This window comes from Scyliorhinus torazame, chromosome 6 (assembly GCF_047496885.1).
Source record: "Scyliorhinus torazame isolate Kashiwa2021f chromosome 6, sScyTor2.1, whole genome shotgun sequence".
NCBI classification, from domain to species: Eukaryota; Metazoa; Chordata; class Chondrichthyes; order Carcharhiniformes; family Scyliorhinidae; genus Scyliorhinus; species Scyliorhinus torazame.
In genome coordinates this window covers 112,777,137-112,790,761 of record NC_092712.1, presented here as the reverse complement: position 1 = coordinate 112,790,761, position 13,625 = coordinate 112,777,137, and the positions used below count along the sequence as shown (strand labels likewise).

General features: G+C 38.6%; 1 protein-coding gene across 4 annotated transcripts in view; it reads right to left on the bottom strand.

Annotated features, from left to right (window-relative positions):
• Window positions 1-688: 688 nt before the first annotated feature.
• cdk14 (cyclin dependent kinase 14) overlaps window positions 689-13,625 on the bottom strand; it is a 935,572-nt gene continuing 922,635 nt past the window's right edge. For all 4 annotated transcript variants that reach the window (XM_072508684.1, XM_072508687.1, XM_072508688.1 and 1 more), the window contains one exon: window positions 689-4,499. The gene's annotated coding sequence lies outside the window, so the exon portion shown is untranslated. The remainder of the gene's footprint in view (window positions 4,500-13,625) is intronic.

Genomic DNA, 13,625 nt, shown 5'->3' with positions numbered 1-13,625 from the left:
GTATTGGTTATTGTTGGTGGTCTTTTGTTGTGTATTTGATGAAAATGTGGAAAATGAGAATTAAAAAATGATTTTTTAAAAAAGCATATGAAAGCCATAAGGCCATTCGTTCATTTAGTGCACATGTATGAAGATGGAAACTATTATTCACCTAATGTAACCTTTGTTTCACAACCACCCCCCCCCCCCCCCCCACTTCAGTTTTTTTCTCTTCCAGAAATACTGGCATACAATTATCCAACCCATATGTGTTGAGACAGTCAGTTTTCCCCTTTCCTGGACAAAATACCATTTATAAGTGACTGTGGTGAGATCACGTGATTTAATAAAGTCTAAGGGTCGTCCTGGCCTTTGTTGCTTAGTACCATACTAGGTAGGGTGTTTACACAACGGGCTACCAATTCAGTCACTTGCATACTCTCAGAAATACATCAGACTCCTATTCAAAACATATCCTTAATGCAGCATTTTCTTAAAAGTATTTTGCTCATTTAATTTTACTTGGTTATGCTGAAATGAAAGGACAATGTGGAACTGCAATTATCGCAATAAGTCATGAACTATTAAATGTTAACACTACTTGTAATTTGATGCTAGTTCTACCCATTAGCATGTCTAAAATATGAATATTTTAAAAATTATATTGGCACTTGCTCAAAATAATTAGGCAGTAATTGATTCTCACTCATTTAACAGGTGCAATATATTTTATTTTCATGTAACAAGAAACCAACAGTCACAGAAGGACATACGATTAATACATTTGTAATAGTTCATTACATATAACTTGTAACACCCAATGCAACATTTATACTGTTATTACATTCTAGGTTTTTTAATGTTGGTAATTTATTTGCATTTCATGTATATTTTTGTTTCTGTACCAAATGACAATATGTCAAGGAGATGGATTTGAATAGATGCATTGTACAAAAAAACAACATAATTGAAGGATAGTTGTGTACTTTCTTTGAACAACACATTACAGTCGCATGTTTAGGATACTTGCCTTCACCTCAAGTGCTCAAGAAATTTACAAGGCAGTACAGTGTAAACATACAATAATCTTCATGTCTCTTTGGGGAGACATTCAAAACCCAATATGCAAGGTTATTGCAATCACTGAACTATTGTTTGATTTAAGAGAGGAACTGCTTATTTATTTTAACTCCTCTTTTGTAAAGACTTAGCAGGGAAGATACATTATATATTTCCTTTAAAAAAGGTTACAAAAAATAAATATTCACAGGAAATTTTAGAAGGAAAATCTATGAGGCTGTACCTTCCATGTTGCAGACACATGAAGTGAACAGATTAACTCTGATTATCACACTAACTGCACAGTGATTGCTTATGGTTTTTCTGCATTCTTGCTATGTACCAAAGTTGTCAACCAAGAACTATTTATCTGTTTAAAAATATTCAAATAAAGTTAATTAACATCTGCTGATTTGCCACACAAAAACTCAAAGAATAATAAAATATTGTATGCCCGACATAGTGGGCAGGATTTACCGGCTGTTCACGCCGGCGGATGGGTTTCCCGTTGACAATGGTGGGGTCGGTACATCCTGCTGGCGGGCTGCCTCCACCGCCAAAAAATACGCGGTGGAGTGGTCGGTAAATCCCACCCAGTATCACCGTGAAAGCACATAAAAGATGAATATTTACAAAGAGAGATAATAAATGTGTTCACTTCATAGTATATTTCCAAAGTTTCTAACTCCTAGAGTTTGTTTTCTTGTGCAAAGTACTGACATAATTGAAGTACTCAATGCACCATTAAATTCCTTTAAAATTCTAAACTGTATATTTCAGTGATTGTAAAGTCAGCATAACACAGTGCAACCTATTTTATAGAAAGATCAGATTGATAAATAAAAAGAGCACATTATAATCAAATGTAACAACCACACTTATCAAGTAACTATGCTATAGTACAAGTCATTTTGCATTTTTTCAGTTAGTTTTACTATTTTTAAAAATATCATGACTCAATTTTCTATTGACATGATATCTCATACACATTGTAGGTAGGTGGTCATATTACACACAAGTACTGTAAACGGGCACTTCACCATTGCTAGAAGAAACAAATCCAATATTAACAGGCTTGATAAAAAATTAAGATATTTTTCTTAAACTATCCTCCTTAATTTGTTTTTTAACATATTATTTTGAAAGCATTTTTATGCTACTTTTCCAAGACTATGTGACTAATGGTATGGTTGCATCAGTAGAATGTGCTTGAGATTTGTTTATTCAAATAACATCGTTTTAAAAATTGATGCAACCAAAATAAAGGTTTATTCAAAGGGACAGTCAGAGTGAAAGTTATACATATGAAACATCTGAAATCGAGGAACATTTGGGAGGTGACATTTAATCATACAAATTGACATCAACGTACACAGTGTAAAAACGGCAATTTTTTATTTAACTTCCATGATAATTTTTGTGCCAGTAAGTCAGACAGGCTTTAATAACCTAAATCTAAATTTCTGTGACTTTGTATATTTAATTACTCCCAAATATACAGAACAAATTGCCTTGACAGTTGTTCTTTAATGTAAATAAGTTCTCAATGACATTTACAATTTTGAGAGTTATCATTTTTAATATTCAACATTAATATGTATTTTATTTATGTTCGGGTATATACTAAAAACCATGGACTGTTAGAAGGAATGTGAATATTTTGCTGAACAGCTCATAGTATACATTATGAAGCAATCAGAAACTATAAATAAAACTTCTTTGGTGAGGATCTAGACATTAATTGGAAAAATGGGAATGTTCTATAATATTGTTTGTTGAATTAAAAAAAAAAAAGAAAAATGGCAATAAGTCAGGCTGTCTCTTCATTCTCAATCTTTATCTGTCTCGTTTACTATGAGACACTTTCTGGATGAATTGATCAAAAGCATTTTTTGTAAAACAATTTGGAACAGGTCACAAACCTATCTGTATTTTTTCGCTTTCTTTCTGATAAGCAATGAACCACTCGTACAATTTATATCATGCTTATATCACATGCTTCCATCTTGTTGTTGCAATGAGTCACCTTCAGAATATCAGGGTTTTGTTCTTTTTTGGATTTGGACACAACAGAAAAAAATAGGGTTCTGTCAGATGGTTTATATCGAAAAATTGTAACTGATATTATGTTGCAAAATTAAGTATATTTAACCTTTACTGAATATAATCCCAGAAAGTAATTTGAGAGAAAATATGATTTAATTGAAAGAACATTGTCACCAATACTCTGAATGATGAAAGACAAGCCGTTTAAATGAGTAGGCAACAGAAAGAAATATTGTGAATAATAATTAGGACATTAAAAATACTCATTAAATACATGACTGCTTACTATAACTGAAAATAACTTGTTTTAGGTGAAGCACTTTGCATGTGCAAAGATTATGTTCACAACTTCACTATAAACAGAAAGGAGCAGAAATTTTACTGCTGTATTTAGTCTGCAGATAAAACCAAGCGCAAAATCTTTTTTTTTTTAAAAACCACATTAGTCTTTATGTTAGAATTACGTCAGTGCTCTTGCTGGTACTGGACAAAATGAATAGTTCCAGGCCACAAGGTTAAAAGGACAACAACAGAATTTGAAGAATTCAGTGGCTCTCGTTCAGTGCATTGTGCAACCCCATAGGTTTTAACTCTACTATTTGAATGAGTCCCCACTATTATGTTGTCTTTAGCACAAACAGACATGCAGTAATAATGCTTTTTCAGGTTCTGAACTAATGAAAAATTGGGCATAAATCTAACACCAAAAATCTAACCCCAGACTTCATAGGAACTAAAGAGATACCATTATGTACACGTTTTTTGTATTCTTCCAAAAAAAACTAAGCAGGCGATCCTCATGATAGTACAAACCGTTTTAAACACTGCAGTTCACCCCATCAGCTGTGGATTTATCTATGTTCCTTGCAAGATCCCAGCTGGAGCACTGTCAGAAATGTTCACAGTGGTTCACTAGCTATTTCAGTTCAATTGTATACAAAGGTATGCTGATTTTTGTAAAACATATGCAATGTCTTTCATGCCACTGTTGATTGCTTTGTAATCCTGGCATCAGAGGATTTCCTGGCATGCCCATGATAGTTTCAAAAATATCTTCAGAATTTCAATGTTGCCAGTGAAATCTGAATGAGCTTTACAAAAATGCTACTCTACTACAGAAAATCAAAAGACTGACAGACAAGAGTCTGTAAAGCAGCACAGATCATTTATCAGAAAAGTGGATCTCTGAACAAACTTATAAAAAAAACCAAGGTGGTTCTTGCATGCCAAGGTTTAGCATTCAATATGTCAAATTTAGAGCACAAGCACAAATAAACTCACACAATGCTAAATGGCAAGATTGTAGTGAAGACAGCAACCATTCACTAACATGACTGTAACAAGAGAATAGGTTCTTGAATTCCTTTGCTTTTCTGTTTCTTTAGCTGCTCTTTGGAACTGACGATGGAGTTAACCTTCAACAAAAAGAAAAAAACAATCACAGTACTGTTATTAGAATGAATGTCTCAGTTTTTTAAAAAAACAATTTCAAATCAATATGCTGTTGGGTATCTTGAAATTCTCTGACATGTAGGAATTACAGAGAACTGACTAAATCTTCTAAAATGGTGCCCCAGTCCGATCCAGTAAAGAACTGTTGTACATCTCAACAAATTATATCTGAAGCTAGAACTATATTTTTACCAATGTATTTTAGGGCTAGCATGGATCTGTTGACTTGAAGGAGTAGGACTGTTTTACAGAAACATAGTCAAATAATGACCAACATACTACTTGAAAGTATTGTGTTTTTATAATTCATCTTGTATGGAAATCTACCTTCAGTGGAAGAAACATTTTGACCTTAATTGACTTCCTAACAGGTTCAGTTTGAAATATTTTCAGACCAGCATTTTATATGGAATCTTTAACAAATATGCAACAATCACATCACTGTATATATAACAGACACAGCACACTTATACATTCAAAACAACAGACGTGATGAATGTAGGAAATCAGTATGTATATTATATAAGTATTTGTTACAGTAATATTTCAAAAGCCTGGTTTAGGGTGTGTATGCATGTATTTTTAAAAAATCATCTTGGTTCAAAAGATAGACTTAGGGGCTACAAAACGTGCAATAAAGATGTGGTAAAAGGTCATAGTTCTTTCAAGTCATGTTAATGCGAGAGGTCTCTTGGCATTTTGTTATGATTTCTGGGAATTCTCTGGGGAGTAGATCATTAGTGACATTGGGCACTATTCATCTACTACAGTGTGCTTGGCAAAGAGCGGGGCACAACGGGTGAATCCCAGGACAGCCCCAAATCAGGCTCTGCACTGGGCCAATTGCAAGTCATCTGACTCGTTCCACCCAGTGCGATCTGGTGATCTAGATAATGACATTTAAATGAGCCATTAGGTACATTTGCATTCACCCGGCTTCTGGGAATCAATGGCCACGTCAGCAAGGCTTTAACAGGGCGTCGTTTAGCACTGGTTTCCACAAACGTGGACCAGGCATGATGCCACATTGGGGCCTCTCGCAGGCCAGGTTGCCTGGAGCACTGCCAGTTTGCCAGACTTGCAGTGCTAAGGTGCCTGGGTGCCAGGGATCAGGTCCTGGTGGGTTTTGCCCATGAGAGGTGAGGGGGTGTTTGAGGGGTCCAAAAAGCTTTCTTTTTGGGGTGGTGGGGAGAGGGGGTGGGGTGTAGACATTGTGTAGCCATTCAAAATGGCGTACCAATCTGCTAGGCACCTGTCGGCTAAGTGTGGCCTCAATGGGGAGAAACTCCCCGAGTCCCAAAAAAACCTGAGCGATAATTACGAGAATTCTTTTGTCACTGTAGCTGTAAATCCACTCAAAGAAGTTAAATTACACAGATCACAAAACGATTCAGCCTCAAATTAGTTACCGTAAATGTTAGCATATAAGTCAACTCCCATTTTTACAATGCTTTTTGGTGGCTTCAAAGATTGACTTATAAAGTCACATATTTGGAGACAAGTGAGCATATAATCGTATGAAGGCTCGCCTGGGAGAACTTACCCAAAGTAGAAGATCAGACGTACAACAAGTAATGGGTATCCAATAACCTCAGCAGGGAGGGCACATCTGTCAAATCTTGAACCCAGGGGGGCCAGATATGCTATATCATTCTAATTGGCATTAATCAGGGTAGTTTTATATATAGTTTGTAAAAACGTTTTCGGTCTAATTCGTGGTGGTGGGTGCATGTCAGATTTGTATTATGTTAACTTCACTCGGCTTTTTCCTGAGTTAATGTTAATATTTAATTAAAGATGGCAACACAGTCAGATGATGCACCGAAGGGTCGGTGCTCAGACCACTATGCAGCTGTTTGGGTGACATTGCACGCTTCATCATCATTGAGTTAGATATCTTAATTTCCGACTCCAATAATATCAAGGTTCCATCCCTCAGTTGTGGTCAATCTTGAATTAAGTAACAACATGGAAATACTCAGCTTGGGCGGCTCATATTTGTGCATAATATAACAGCCAAGTATAAAATGTAAACCACCTGTGTGGACTGTTGTCATTGTACAATGTAAAAAAGACAGAACTGCATTCCTCATCCATCCAAACATTGTCGTGGACATGCATAGAAATTACTGCAGGGAACTTGATTTTTGGCATGGTTTTATATTTGAAAACTACTGTAGGCTTTAATTTCATTCTGTCAGCTAAGCTGGCTAGTACCATCATGAATCTCGTCTTGTCACGTGCTGTGGTTTTCACTAGAACCTTTTTTGAATGTTTCCACACCACAGATCTGTTGCTGGGCATGTCAAAATTCATGGGCATTTCATCCATGTTGTTGAAGTGGCATAATGTGTGTTTTTTCTGTTGTCTGATGATGAATAGCTGCCAAAACTACCAGTTTCCATCGAAGGTATTTTAGTAGTCTCCAAGTGATTTGGGTCCTCTGCCACAACATGAGACATGTTGAAACACCAAGGGGCAAAAAAACATTCGTGGGGGTGGTGTACAGACCATCAAACTGTAGTGATAATCTTGGGAATAGCATTAGACAGGAAATCAGAGATGTATATGATAAAGGAACATCTGCAATTATGGGTGACTATAATCTGTATATAGATTAGGTGAGTCAAATTAATCTCACTACAATAGAGGAGAAATGTCTGGAGTGTGTACGGGATGGTTTTCTGGACCAGTATGTTGAGGAACCAACAAGGGAACAGGCCATCTTGGACTGGGTGATGTGCAATGAGAAAGGATTAGTTGGCAATCTAGTTGTGAGAGAACCCTTGGGAATGAGTGATCTTAATATGATAGAGTTCTTTATCAAGGTGGATAGTGAGATAGTTCATTCTGAGACCAGCGCCTGAATCTCAATAAAGGTAACTATGATGGGACGAGGCACGAGTTGGCTATGATGGACTGGGAAACATTACTGAAAGGAAAGATAGTGTACAGGCAATGGCAGGCATTCAAGAAATGAATAGATGAACTCCAAAAGTTGTTTACTCCTATTTATCACAAGAGTAGAAAGGGAACTGTGGCCAAACCATGGCTTACAAAGGAAATTAGAGATAGTATTTGATTCAAAGAAGAAGCATACAAATTGGTAAGAAAAAGCAATACATCTGAGGATTGGGAGCAGTTTAAAATTCAGCAAAGGTGGACCGAGAGAATGATTAAGAAGGTGAAAATAGAGAATGAAAGTAAGCTAGCGTGGAACATAAAAAACTGACTGTAAAAGTTTCTATAAGTATGTAAAGAGAAAAAGATTGATAAAAATGAATGTAGGCTCCTTACAGTCAGAAACGGGGGAATTCATAACGGGGAACAAAGAAATGGCTGAGGAAATAAATTTATACTTTGCTTCTGACTTCACAAAGGAAGACATAAATAATGTATCGGAAGTTCTAAGTACACAAGTTTCTGTGAGGAGCTGACTGAAATCAGTATTAGTAGAAAACAGTTTTGAAGAAATGAATAGGCTTGAAGGTGGATAAATCTCCAAGGCCTGATAATCTTCATCCCAGAGTACTTAAATGGCCCTCGAAATACTAGGTCCATTGGTGATCGTTTTCAAAAATTCTTTGGACTGGAAAAGTTCCTACAGATTGGAAGTTAGCTAATGTGAGCCCGCTATTCAGAAAGGGAAGTAGAGAGAAAACAGTGAACTATAGACCAGTGAGCCTACCGTTAGTAGTAGGGAAGTTGCTAGAGTCCATTATCAAGGATTTCATAGCACGGCATTTGGAAAGCAGGGTCAGACAAAATCAGCATGGATTTGCAAAAGGGAAATCTTGCTTGACAAATCTACTGGAAATCTTTCAAGATGTAATTGGAGAGTTGACCAGGGAGAACCGGTGGATGTGGTTTATTTAGACTTAAAGAAGGTCTTTTGACAAGGTCGCACACAGCAGATTACTATGTAAAGTTAAAGTGCATGGGATTCAAGTGCAGAATCAGTAAGAATAAACAACACCTCCTCCACAAAAGTCCTCAATACCGGGGCCCCGCAAGGCTGCGTACTTAGCCCCCTACTATACTCCCTACACACACACAACTGTGTGGCAAAATTTGGTTCCAACTCTATCTACAGGTTTGCTGACAATACGACCATAGTGGGCCGGATCTCGAATAACGACGAGTCAGAATACAGGAGGGAGATAGAGAACCTAGTGGAGTGGTGCAGCGACATCAATCTATCCCTCAATGCCAGCAAAACTAAAGAGTTGGTCATTGACTTCAGAAAGCAAAGTACTGTACACATCCCTGTCAGCATCAACGTGGCCGAGGTGGAGATGGTTAGCAGTTTCAAATTCCTAGGGGTACACATCTCCAAAGATCTGTCCTGGTCCACCCACGTCGATGCTACCACCAAGAAAGCACAACAGTGCCTTTACTTCATCAGGAAACTAAGGAAATTTGGCATGTCCACATTATCTCTTACCAATCTTTACAGATGCACCATAGAAAGCATCCTATCTGGCAGTATCACAGCCTGGTACGGCAACTGCTCGGCCCAAGACCGCAAGAAACTTCAGAGAGTCGTGAACACAGCCCAGTCCATCACACGAACCTGCCTCCCATCCATTGACTCCATCTACACCTCCCGCTGCCTGGGGAAAGCGGGCAGCATAATCAAAGACCCCCTCCCACCCGGCTTAATCACTCTTCCAATTTCTTCCGTGGGGCAGGAGATACAAAAGTCTGAGAACACTCACAAACAGACTCAAAAACAGCTTCTTCCCCGCCGTTACCAGACTCCTAAACAACCCTCTTACGGACTGACCTCATTAACACTACACCCCTGTATGCTTCACCTGATGCCGGTGTTATGTAGTTACATTGTGTACCTTGTATTGCCCTATGATGTATTTTCTTTTCTTTTCATGTACTTAATGATCTGTTGAGTTACTTTTCACTGTACCTTGGTACACGTGATAATAAACAAAATTCAATCCAAACAAAATCCAATCCAATTACGGGTCGTGTCTTGAGACGGATAGAATTCTGATTAGCAGCCAGGAAGCAGAAAGTTGGAATAAATGGGTCTTTTTCTGATTGGTAGTCAATGACTAGTGGGGTACCACAGGGATCTGTGCTATGACCCCAACTGCTCACATTATATATTAATGGTTTGAACGAGGGAACTAAATGTATTATCTCCAAATTTGCACATGATACAAAGTTGGGTGGGCGGGTGAGCCATGAGGAGGATGCAGAGATGCTTCAGCGGATTTGGACAGGCTGAGTGAGTGGGTACATGCAAGGCAGATGCAGTATAATATGGATAAATGTGAGGTTATCCACTTAGGTAGCAAAAATAGGAAGGCAGATTATTATTTGAATGAGGGTAAATTGAGAGAGGTGGATACTCTGAAACCTTGGTGTCCTCGTGCATCAGTCGTTGAAAGTAAGCGTGGAGATACGGCAGGCAGTAAAGAAATGGTATGATGGCCTTCATAGCAAAGGGATTTGAGTATAGGAATAGAGATGTTTTACTGCAATTGAATAGGCGTGGCGAGGCCACACCTTGAGTAGTGTGTGCAGTTTTTGTGTCCTTATCTGAGGAAGGATGTTCTCGCTCTGGAGGGAGTGCAGCCAAAGTTTATCAGGCTGATTTCTGGGATGGTGGTTAGGTCATATGAGGAGAAACAAAGTCAGTTGGGATTATATTCCTTGCAGTTTAGAAGAGTGAGATGGGATATTATAGCAACATATTGCGTACAGTTCTGGTCACCGCATTATAGGAAGGATGTGGAGGCTTTGGAGCGGGTGCAGAGGAGATTTACCAGGATGTTGCCTGGTATGGAGGGAAAATCTTATGAGGGAAAGGCTGGTGGACTTGAGGTTGTTTTCGTTGGAGAGAAGAAGGTTAAGAGGAGACTTAATAGAGGCATACAAAATGATCAAGGGGTTAGATAGGGTGGACAGTGAGAGCCTTCTCCCGCGGATGGGAATGGCTGGCACGAGGGGACATAGCTTTAAACTGAGGGGTAATAGATATAGGACAGAGGTCAGAGGTAGGTTCTTTACGCAAAGAGTAGTGAGGCCGTGGAATGCCCTATCGGCAACAGTAGTGAACTCGCCAACATTGAGGGCATTTAAAAGTTTATTGGATAAGCATATGGATGATAATGGCATAGTGTAGGTTAGATGGCTTTTGTTTCGGTGCAACATCGTGGGCCGAAGGGCCTGTACTGCGCTGTATCGTTCTATGTTCTATATATAATTCTAACAAGATTAGACAGGGTAGATTGAGAAAGAATGTTGCTGATTGGGGGGGGGAAAGAGTCCAGAACTGGGGGTCATAGTTGAGGATAAGGGGTAAACCTTTTAGGACTGAGGTATTTCTTCAGCAAGAGAGTGGTGAACCTGTGGAATTCACTACCACAGAAAGTAGTTGAGGCCAAAACGTTATGTGATTTCAATAACATAATTATGAAATTATTATTTCATAATAATAATAATGAAATAGCTCTTGGGGCTAAAGGGATCTAGGGTTATTGGGGGGGGGGGAAAGAGAGGGTTTCAGGGTATTAAATTTGATGATCAGAATGAATGGTGGAGCAGACTCGAAAGACCGAATGGCCTCCTCCTGCTTTCTATATATGTTTGTTCCACCAACTAGCTGTTGCTCTTAAATATTTCGAGACTCGAGATTTGATTTGGCCCACTTAACTGCCGATATGCACATTTCATTTCTGATAATTTTCAAGAACACGTTCCAATAATTGCTACTCAAGATTAGACCATTGGCTGGTCCCTGTTCTCAAGGAGCATTTGGTTTTAGGCATCTTATTTCAGTATTGGATTGCTTCTTCTTCCATTCTCACACCAGTCCTTCACTAACATCGAATTCCCTCATGGCAGCACAATTATTTGATGAGTTAGCAAATGTTACAAGTTAGCTTGAAAACAGCTTACTTCATTTGTTTTGTTGGAAGACTCATTTCTCTTCTTTGTTGCTTGCCACGCAGGGTCTGCCTGTGTGGGCACATCTAAAGCTCCCACACATCTTTGCAACGCAGCCCTTCTCACCTGCTCGAACACTTGTGCCCGATTATAAGGCGGAAAATTCAGGCTGACTACTAATGTGAGGATAGCGTGCGGTGGCTGGAAAAGTGGGAGGGGTCGACTTAAACACCGTAAATGCAAAAACACGAATTTTGGGGGCAGGTAAAATGGAATCATCCTATACGCCAGGACAGCTTATATGCCACAATTTACATGTAATCATAAAAACAGCTTCAAACTACAGTCATGCATCTATATAGCCTGAAACTACAGTCTATTAATTACAAATCTAGTCTGTCTAAATCTGCTGCTGTTGTTACCTATACTTTATAACATTTGTATTCATCTGTTATCCTATTGCAGCTCGACAAGCACCAAGTGCTAAATAATTAATTGGCCCATCAGTACCCATAATGCATTCCCATCCTGACCTACATGCACTTTGAACTAAATATTTTTTTGTCTCCTTTTTTCTTAGAGCCAGCTGACAGCACCACACGATGGAAAAGATGAAAAATTAAAACGAGCGCTCCTGTAGGGTAGGTGAGTGACCTGTGGGAGAAAACTCAGCCGGAGAAGATTTTCGCACCTAGCATCAGACAGCTACAAATTGATTAGTTAGTCTGAGGAACTGCCACCAACCAGGCTCGAGAGACTAATTAAAGAGAGTACTGCCTGCACAGGCACCCCATTGACACTAAATTTGCTCAGCTGGGGCCATAAGGGAGCCTGCATTATCTCTACAGCTGTGGTTTCTCTTGTCTGACTTACATTACAGATAGGAGATGAGCGCTGCTCTTTTCCTTCCCCCCCCTAAAAAAATGTATTAAATTATAAATATCCTCGTCAGTGCTTTTGCACAAGTGATCCAGGTTAGCTAAATATGTAAGTTGTTAATCGGATGACAGGTGTCAAAGTCAACACGTATGAGTCACTAGAACAGATTAGCATGTTGAACAAAATGATATGGTCCAAATTTTAAATTCAATTCTAATGTGAGATGCCTAAACATGGACAAAATATGCAGCCATTCGCAATTATGGAGGGAGGCTCTGGAAACACTTTGGATTATGAATGTTGGAGAGTTGAATCAATAGACGGGCAAGCATGAATCAACTGAATTCCAACAAGTTAATTATATCGTCCCATGTTTGTGGAATATTTGACATCATGTATTTACATATTATTGCGCATAGTGTCTTTGATGATAACAGAATAAAATAAAGATTCATGTTTTTGATCAAGAGCTTCCAGAGTAAATCTCTATATTCAAACTTATAATGCCCATCTGCTCTATTTCTAGGGAAAGTCAGCCCAATGATCGACAAGAAGAAAAAATATAAACACCAATGCACCAACAATCACCAGTGATGCCAAAACACCCTCAAGTGTGTACATATCTAAGTGAGGTTGAGGAGGAGGACAAGGCAAAGAGCACCAGTGAGGAAACAGTGGAGGTTAATAAATGATTAGCAAGCAATGGATGCACTTTAAAATTGCTCCGATACTGACCGATACTGGAATGCTTACCTTCGTGGACAAAGTGAGAAAATATGGCCTATGTTGAACTGTAATTTGTCATGCGCAATAATGAAATGTATACCGAGATGAATAAACTGCAATCTGTCATTAAGCATGTGGAAACACCAATGGAAAACTCAAGTTATGCAGGTCACAGATACACAAATATCTCAAAAGTGCTCCCATTGTTGCTCTGAAGGCTTTGAAATCCATACTCCAAAAAGCAATCATGGCCGGTTTCAACTCAGAAAACAGCTGCAACCCATAGATATACAATGTTCTGTGCTTGTATAAATTTGTAAATGCTGGAAGAAATTTTGCAATGACAGAGTAGCACTGGACCAGTTATTTGGCTTTTATATCCTCGACAGTTTTGTGCCATCAGCTAACTTGGCACAAATAACAGTAGATGCACATTTTAAAAATGAAGAACATGTGACATTGATGCGGGTTAATTAGTGTATTCTCTGCAACTGGTTAATTAGTTGCACACTCCTCAAACTACTGCTCCTTCAACTTGAGGACAGCGAGAGATGGAGGAGGCCACAGCACAA